Below are 9,166 nucleotides of genomic sequence, written 5' to 3'. Positions count from 1 at the left end.
AGGGTGTTTCCTCACTTGGCAGTTGTCTTGTCTTCTCCCCCCCCCCCAGGTCTTGCTACAAACACATTTTGGGTGTATACTCCTAGTGCCGGTTGCTGAACCACAAAATGATCCCTGGGAAAACTACCCATGGGTGGGGTGGCAGGGAACGGCACCCACAAAGACCACACCCTGCACCCATCAGGCTGCCCCCTTCTATCTCCACCCCCAAATTGTTTCTCAAAAGCAACAAAGTAGGCAAGAGTTGTACGGAATTCAGCCGAGAAGGGCTGCGTCAAAGATCATAGGATCAGATTCATAGAATTGGAAGAGATCACAGTCCAACCCATTCTGCCATGCAGGAAGGCACAGTCAAAACACCCCTGACAGATGGCCATCCTGCCTCTGTTTAAAACCTCCAAAGAAGGTGACTCCATCATACTCTGAGACAGCATATCGCACCAAGATGTGTGTATGCTCAGAGGTAAATGTTCCAACATCCAAAATTAAGAAGAGGAAGAAGTCAAAATTAACTTCAGGACTTGCATCTCTGCAAGAGGACTAATGTGTGTAGGAAATGGCGTTGAGTAGCTTTGCAATGTCCATATTTAGCAAGGGGCTGTTTTGGCATTGCTACATAGGGGAGCCTGCAAAGTGACCAATGCACATTGAGACCAAAGCACAACAGGCCCAGTGAGCATCTGGACAGTGGCTAGAGTGTCCTGGTGCTCTGTTACACATCTTTGCAGTTCATTTACAAGGTTTCTTAGTGCCTCTGGTATATAGAATCATGGAACCATACAGCTGGAAGAGACCCCAAGGACCGTCCAGTCCCCCCATTCTGTCATGCAGGAATAGAAAATCAAAACACCCATGACAGGTGATTCCACTGCACATAGCTAAGTACTGTATGTGTGAAATAGCATAACACAGACCATGATAGAGGATTCTGGCCAGTTATTAAACTTGTAATAGCAGTAGTTGTTGTTGATGATGATGTTACTTCTTAAAGTCAGGCCTGCGGCCATGGAAAGAGACAACGGATGCTGCTCTAGAAGCAATGTGGTTAGAATGCTGGGCTGGGATTTGGGAGATCCAAGTTCTAGCCTTAATTGGTTCAGAAGCTCACGTTGGGCCAGGAAATCACTCCCCCTCTTCCCTCTCTGCCTGACCTACCTCACAGGGCTGGTAGATAAAGCAGAGGCGAGAACTCAGGAGGGCTTTAGTTGTGCTGTCCTGGATAGCAGGGGTTGGATTAGATAGCCCCCAAGGTCCTTTCCAACTCTTGTCATTCACACTTTGAGCTCTCAGGAGGAATAGTTGACCATCCAATGCTACTAATAAAACACAGTTACTGCTGAGAGTGAGCTTAACAGAGGGCTGTGCAGACCTCTCCAATGTACAGTGTGGTCCATCCACATTTGCTGGAGTTAGGGGTGAAGGACCCCTGTGAATGTGGAAAAAATGATAATTAAAAAATATTATTATTATCTGAGACAACACCTCCTTAGGAATCTCCAGGTCCTCCACTGCAACTCAGTGGTAAAAATCTGCCAGAGGTTGATCAAAGAATCATGGTGGAGGACCTATAAGTGCCTAGATAAGTGTTTTTTCTAGGAACTTCTAGGTTCTCCAGCACAACTCTATGGTCAACTTCCAGCCAAATTGGGCTGGAGGACCTAAAGATTCCTAGAGAGGTCATATTCATCAAATCCGAAAATAATCAAATCTACAAAAGTCAAACCCGCAAATGTGGAGGGCCAACTGTACTAACATTATTGGAAATGGCAAGGATTCGGGAGGGAGAGGTCCTGATTCTAGGAAATTATGCCCAGTTCTCTCAGCTGTCGGTTTGGGGCTGGTGCTAGAAGCCTAGGAAGGAGGGGGGGAGCAGTTTAGCAAATCAGATTGCTCCCCCATCTCCAATTCCACAGAAAGCCACGAAAGGCCAAGAAATTGGGAAAGCATTAAGCTCCTTTGGCTGAGCTTTTCGCCCAACCCAACTGAGTCTGTAATTTAACAAAAATACCACCCCCACTTGGGGTTTGGCTTGGTGGGCGGCCAGGCAGGGTGCCAAGTACCCCAAAGGGAAGGCAGAGCACGCCTACAGAACGGCTCCAGGGCTGCGGGGGCTCCGTTGCCCCAAAAGCGACTCCCTGGGCCTGTCACTGGCTTGCCACCTCCACCCTGGCCAGATCGCTTCTGCGTTGGCTGTTTTGGCTGACATAAGGCTTCATCAAAACCCCTGAAGCAAAACGTCTGCACTTTCCCCACCCTTACTTCCCACCGCTCTGCTTGAGCATTGAGCATTCAAAACTGCAGAAGAATTTTGTATAAGTCAAAAGCTGACATAGTTACTGCTTTGGGCGGCTTACAACAGAGGGGATAATAGACGGTTCCCTGCCCTCAGGCTTACAATCTAAAAAGACACAACACAAAAGGAGAAGGGAATGGTGGGAGGGGAGGGGATCAGGTCCAGCATTCTTCTCTCCCTCTGAGGCCTGGACCAAGGCAGATGGACTGGAGGGAGGGCTCTTCTTCTTAATCGAGGCTGGGCCGATGGCGTTGGGCCTGTCCTTTCACTCCCTCCCAGGCCAGAAGATGACAGTTGGAAGGAAGGAGGGGAAGGCTCTTCCTCTTCAGGCCCGATCAATAGCTCTGAAGCTGGCATCTAATAGTGTATTAAATTCTAGGGTTTTTTTTTTTAGATATACTATTTCTCTTTTTCTTTGGAGTGCATACAGCTTGACACAGGAGATGACAGCCCCCCACCCCTCCCCACCTCTATACTTTCTTTGCATGATATTTCATGTATGTGGGGTAGACTGGGCTGGAAAGCCCACCATTCAGGGTATTCATCGGCACAATGAGGACTTGAACCTGGCTCCCACAAGTCCCAATCCAACAAACCACTAGACTTTGTTGTTGTGTGCCTTCAAGTTGTTTATGACGTATGACAGCCCTATCATGGGTTTTTTTTTTTTTTTTTTTGTGAGATATCTTCAGACAGGGTTTGCCATTGGATCATTTTGGACACAGTCCAGCTTCTTAATATCCTTTAGAATTGTGGTGCTCAGAACTGGATACAGTGGCATCACTAGGGGGATCCTGGGGGGGGGGGGGTGCGGACCACACCAGGTGACACATTAAAGGGTGTGTGTGACACCACTGCTTCCCAAACTCCTACCTTTTGGCAGAAACAGGCTGTGGCATTCACCTGCTTCCCTTTAAAATGCTTTAAGAGGTGGTGGGAGTGGGGTGAAGCTTAGTGAGGAGAAAGGAGAGGCCCCTGAATTTTGTAATATTAACATTTCAAATTTCACAATTTTATTTTTTTTTAATTTTTAATTTTTGATTTTTTAAACTTCTTTTAAAATTTCTTTTTTTAAAAAAAAACACCACATTTTAACCAAATCTTCATTATGTATATGTAAATAAATTTAGGTTCTGCATAGGATATTGTAATTTCAAGATATAATTTTAATTCTGCTAAATTGTTTATCTCACAACTATTAGCATTACATTCAGCAGTATATGGGAATGGCGATTTATGAGTAACATTAGCGCTAAAAAGCATTACTAAGGATTCTGTATGGAGTGAAATGGGATAAGGGCAATGGGGAGGGGGTGACACCAACCCTAGTGACACCACTGACGACATAGTATTCCAAGTGAGGCCTGACCGAAGCAGAAGAGAGTGGTACTATTACTTCCCTTGATCTCACTAATATTGATGCAGCCTAGAATCGCATTGGCTTTTTGAGCTGCTGAATCACACTGTTGACTCCTAGATCTCTTTCAGCATTTCATTTCAACAAAATTAAATTCAACATGGAGAAATGTAAAGTACACTTAGGACGGAAAAATGAAATGCCCAGATATAGGATGGGGGACACCTGGCTGAACGCGAGACTTCTACATGTGAAAGGGATCTGGGAGTCCAAGTAGACCACAAATTGAACATGAGCCAACAGTGTGATGCGGCAGCTAAAAAGGCTAATGCAATTTTAGGCTGCATCAATAAAAGTATAGTGTCTAGAACAAGGAAAGTAGTAGTGCCACTCTATTCTGCCTTGGTCAGGCCCCACCTGGAATATTGTGTCCTGTTCTGGGCACCACAATTCAAAAAGGACATTGGGAAACTGGAGAGTGTACAAAGGAGGGCAACTAAAATGGTGAAGGGCCTGGAAATCATGAAGCCCTATGAGGAACGACTTAGGAAGCTGGGGATGTTTAGCCTGGAGAAGAGAAGGTTAAGAGGTGATATGATAGCCCTGTTTAAATATTTGAAGGGATGTCATATTGAGGAGGGAATAAGCTTGTTTTCTGCTGCTCCAGAGAACAGAACCTGGAACAATGGATGCAACCTCCAGGAACAGAGATTCCACCTCAACATTAGGAGGAACTTCCTGACAGTAAGGGCTGGTCGACAGTGGAACACACTCCTTCCTCAGAGTGTAGTGGAGTCTCCTTCCTTGGAGATCTTTAAACAGAGGCTGGATGGCCATCTGTCAGGGATGCTTTGATTGAGAGTTCCTGCATGGCAGAAGGGGTTGAACTGGATGGCCCTTGTGGTCTCTTCCAACTCTATGATTCTATGAGATGTACAGCAGACACGAATTTGCATTGGAGTGCTCCCCAGTGAGCATCCAGACACCATCTAGGAAATGCCAGGGTACAACAGAAGTGCCCGATGTTCATCTGAAGTGCTCAGTGCACATCAGATGTACCTGAAGCGCAATGGAGCTCTTGGGAGTGCCCTGATATGCATCTTCACAATTCACTAACAGGATTTCTCTATGACATAGCTATAGAATGGTAAAGTTATGCAACAGAGATGGTCAATCTTGGCCGTGTACACGTATGCATACACACATCTATTCTTGTCAAGCCAGGTATCCCCCATCTTTTATCTGTGCATTTCATTTTTTTTCTCCGTAAGCGTAGTACCTTACATTTCTCCCTGTTGAGTTAACTTTGAACTCATTTTGCAACCATAAAAAGAAGCTTGGGACAAAGAGGGAAAGGAAGAAGAGAATCCAGGTCATTTTAAAAGCAGTGGAAAAAGTGGGACAACAGGGCAATCGGAGGGTATGTCAAAGCCATGTCACCACTTGATCGATGGACTGTTCAATGTGCTAAATGTTTGGGTTACAGAGTTGGACCTGCATGCTGAGTAAAACTGGACCCTAGCCATCTCAGCCAGGGATCTCTGGCTCCGGCCTCTTGTCCTTTCCACCCGATGAATGGGCAATCCACCCGGCTGGCAGCCCAGTCTGGGCTAACGCAGAGGGCAAGGGTCACCATGGGAGGGAGAAGGATTGTGATGGCAGCTGCTCAAGCAGAGGCCCAGCTGCATTCTTGGAGGAGGGCTCCTCTCTCACACACACATTTTTCCGTTAGTCCTTGATTCTGGCTGGTGCTAAAAATATCCTCCAAAGATAGAGGAGGGCAGAGAGGAGCAGCTAGCAGGGAAGGGGACGGATGGGGGGGGGGGGGGGTTGCAGATGAATTTCCTGGCTGGCTGCCCTTCTCCCAGCAGTTCTCCCTGCCTCCTTCTCCCTCCCTGCCTAGCTATGACGCAGGACCAGCCGTCCTTCACAGGCGGGCAGGCAACAGTGGTTTCCTTAGAGGGACCAGCAGGCTGCATCTCGGAATAGGCCGTTGGGCAGAACTCATACTGTTCAGGGACTCTCTAGCTACTGATAGGCAAACGTCAAGCCACCCAGGGCCCCCCAAGCCTGCTTATGTGGCCCTCAAGCTCTGCAGACTCCCTGTTGTTGCTGTGTGCTTCCAAGCTGTTTCTAGATTATAGCCTCCTTTGTTGTGGTTATGTGCCTTCAAATAATTTCCGACTCGTGATGACCCTAAAGCAAACCTATCATTGGGTTTTCTTGGCAAGATTTGTTCAGAAGAGGTTTGTTGTTGCCTTTCTTGAGGCTGAGAGGGTGTGACCTGCCCAAACTCACCCAGTGGGTTTAATGGCCGAGCTGGGAATTGAACCCTGGTTCCCAGAGCCGTAGTCCAACACTTAAACTGCTATCCCATGCTCTATAAGGGTTTTTCTTAGCAAGATTTGTTCACAGGAGGTTTGCCTTTGCCTCCCTTTGAGGCTGAAAGAGTGGGACTTGCCCAGAGTCACCTTGTGAACTTCCATGGTTAAGCAAGGATTTGAACCCTGGTCTCCAAAGTTGTAGTCCAATGCTCAAACTACTATGCCACATTGGCATAGAATCCTTGGAGCCACCTTTTGCTCCTCAAGAAGGTAAACTGCCTCTTTTGGAAGATTGGGAATTCTTCTTTTAAATAGGTCACAGGCTTTCCAGATTAGTTATTTGCAGCCAGGCCTGTCTCTGTAACCTAAAATATCCTCCGGTTAATCCTCTGCTATCTCACATTTTCAGCTGCTTTTAAAATGTCCCGGTTTCTCTCTCTTCCTTTGTCCTCAGCTTACTTCAGTTGCTGTAAAATACTAGTAGAATTCTGGTCACCTCTGGTTTATATTTTTAAAGTTTTATTTTGGCATTTGTGACAGCCTATAAAGCCCTTGGCAGGTGTGAAATGTGGAAAATTGGGCTCTGGACCCCCCAGAAAGCCAGTGTGGTGCCATGGCTTGAGTGCTGAACTAGATCTCCAGGAGACCAGGGTTCGAATCCATGCTCAGTCTTGGAAACCCCCTGGACAACTCACATTCTTTCAGCTTCAAAGGAAGACAATAGCAAACCTCTTTTGAATAAGCCTTGCTGAAGACTATTAGTATGGAACGAGAGCACCTGACCCTGTGATTGATTGATGTTTCATGTTTTTAGCTGTGGTTTTAATTATGTGATAATTAATGTTGTAATATTGTAATTGTTTTTAACTCTGTTGTGATCCCGCCTCGATCCATTGGGAGAGGCGGGAAGATATAAATAAAAACTATTATTATTATTATTATTATTATTATTAAAGCCCTGTGATAGCATTGCCTTAGGGTTGCCATAAGTCAGAGAAAGCTTGAAGAAACATAACTAGGACAGTTGCCTCTCTCTAAAGTCAACATTAATGTGCTGCTGTTTGAAAGACACTTTGCATATGCCTAGTGATGCTCTAGCTATGTGCACTACCAACATCCTTGCTGTCATCATTTGTTGATGTGGGCTGCAACACAATGGGGCCAATAAATAGGGTGAGTTTTGCTCCCTGAACTGAGATATTACATTTTGCAGAAATGCGTATATAGGTCAGGAGGAATAAAAGTGGAGTTCCAACACCACAAACAATATTTTTCACTTGAGCAAAAAAGGGTGTGTGTGTTTTGTCTCCCCTCTTCTCCCTGCCGCTGGATTAACTGACTGCAAACTACTTTTGCATGTTCAATTCAGTTTGCAACAACTGAAGTAAGATGAAGACAAAGGTGGGAGGAAGAGAAGAAAACTGGGACATTTCAAAAGCATCAGAAAAAGTCGGATGGTAGAGGATTAGTCAGGACTGTCCCTGCCAAATTGGGAGAGTTGGAGCGTATGTAACTCCTTGACGCAAGTACACCGAGAAGGCATAGGAAAATGCAGTGAATCCAGGGGGAGATATTTTCTCCTTCAAAACCTCTGATCCTGTAGATTGTCAAAAGCACCATAAGAAAAAGTGAAGTGAATGAGAGCTTGTGTCTGTTTTTGAAGAAAACAGGGTTTCTTTTAAAAGTTAAAGCCCTCAGGGAAGCCCTGCTACCTATTTAAAAGGTTACTTGCATTTTCTGGACATTATCAGGGGAGTCAATGCTCCTTTTATTTATGAGTCTGGAGAAGCAAAAAAACTACAAAAGCACCTTGAGAGAGTGAACACAGTTGCCACAGGGTTCTACTCTGTCCACTGAAAAAAGGTGTTCTAGGATAGCCTTCCATCACTGGTGTGGGTGCCTACATGCTGGTGTATGGTGTGTTTAATCTGTTTTGGGATTGCCCTCAATTCAATTCATGGTGATCCTGTTGTACTTTTGTTTTGTCCCTCAATTCTCCTCCAGCAGAATTCCAGTTCTTGTTTTCCTTAATCTCTGATGATGTGCTGCCACCTCCGCTCTTCCCTTGCCTCTGAGAAATCCTAGCCAGGATGATCCAGTTGTACACTCCAGTTAGCTGGGTTGGGGAATCTATATCACCTGCAGATATCGTTGGACTCCAATGTCCATCAGTCTGAACCAGCATAAATGCTGGTTAAGGGTGATGGGAGCTATAGTCCAACAGCACCTGAAGGATCAAAGTTTCTTTATCTCATCAGTGTAACAACCGCCCTCGTGTTTTGTAGACATCTGCAGCCTTGAGCCCATGGGAGGAGAGGCAGGATAGAAAAGCAACTGTTGTCACATTCTCTCAGCCAAATGGACTTCAATATGGACTTCCTGATATTTGCTGGAATTCAAACTCAGCCAAATCCTCAAGGTCTAGCAAATTCCTCACTTGCCTCGAAGACAATTTCGTTGTCCAAAAGGTGGAAGAGGCAACAAGGGGGCCAGCTATTTTCATCCTGGAGAGAAGTGATTAGTGGGGTCTCACAGGGCTCTGTCCTGGGCCCAGTGCTATTCAACATCTTTATCAGTGACTTGGATGACAGAATTGGGGGCATACTTATCAAATTTGCAGATGACACCAAATTAGGAGGAATAGCTAATACTCCAGAGGACAGGATCAAAATTCAAAATGACCTGAATAAACTAGAAAGCTGGACCAAAGCTAACAAAATGAAATTCAACATGGAAAAATGTAAGGTACTGCACTTAGGGCAGAAAAACAAAATGCACAGATATAGGATGGGGGACACCTGGCTGAATGAGACTATGTGTGAAAGGGATCTGGGAGTTCAAGTAGACCACAAGTTGAATATGAGTGAACAGTGCGATGTGGCAGCTAAAAAGGCCAATGCAATTTTAGGCTGTTTCAATAAAAGTATAGTGTCTAGATCAAGAGAAGTAAAAGTGCCACTGTACTCTGCTTTGGTCAGGCCCCACCTGGAATATTGTGTCCAGTTCTGGGCACCGCAGTTCAAAAAGAACATTGAGAAACTGAAGTGTGTCCAAAGGAGGGTGACTAAAATGGTGAAGGGTCTGGAAACCATGTCCTGTGAGGAACGACTGAGGGAGCTGGGGATGTTTAGCCTGGAGAAAAGAAGGTTAAGAGGTGATATGATAGCCCTGTTTAAATATTTGAAGGGATGT

The sequence above is a fragment of the Sceloporus undulatus genome, chromosome 7, assembly GCF_019175285.1.
Source record: "Sceloporus undulatus isolate JIND9_A2432 ecotype Alabama chromosome 7, SceUnd_v1.1, whole genome shotgun sequence".
Lineage (NCBI taxonomy): Eukaryota > Metazoa > Chordata > Lepidosauria > Squamata > Phrynosomatidae > Sceloporus > Sceloporus undulatus.
The sequence above is the reverse complement of the archived record's forward strand: the minus strand, read 5'-3'. Positions refer to the sequence as shown.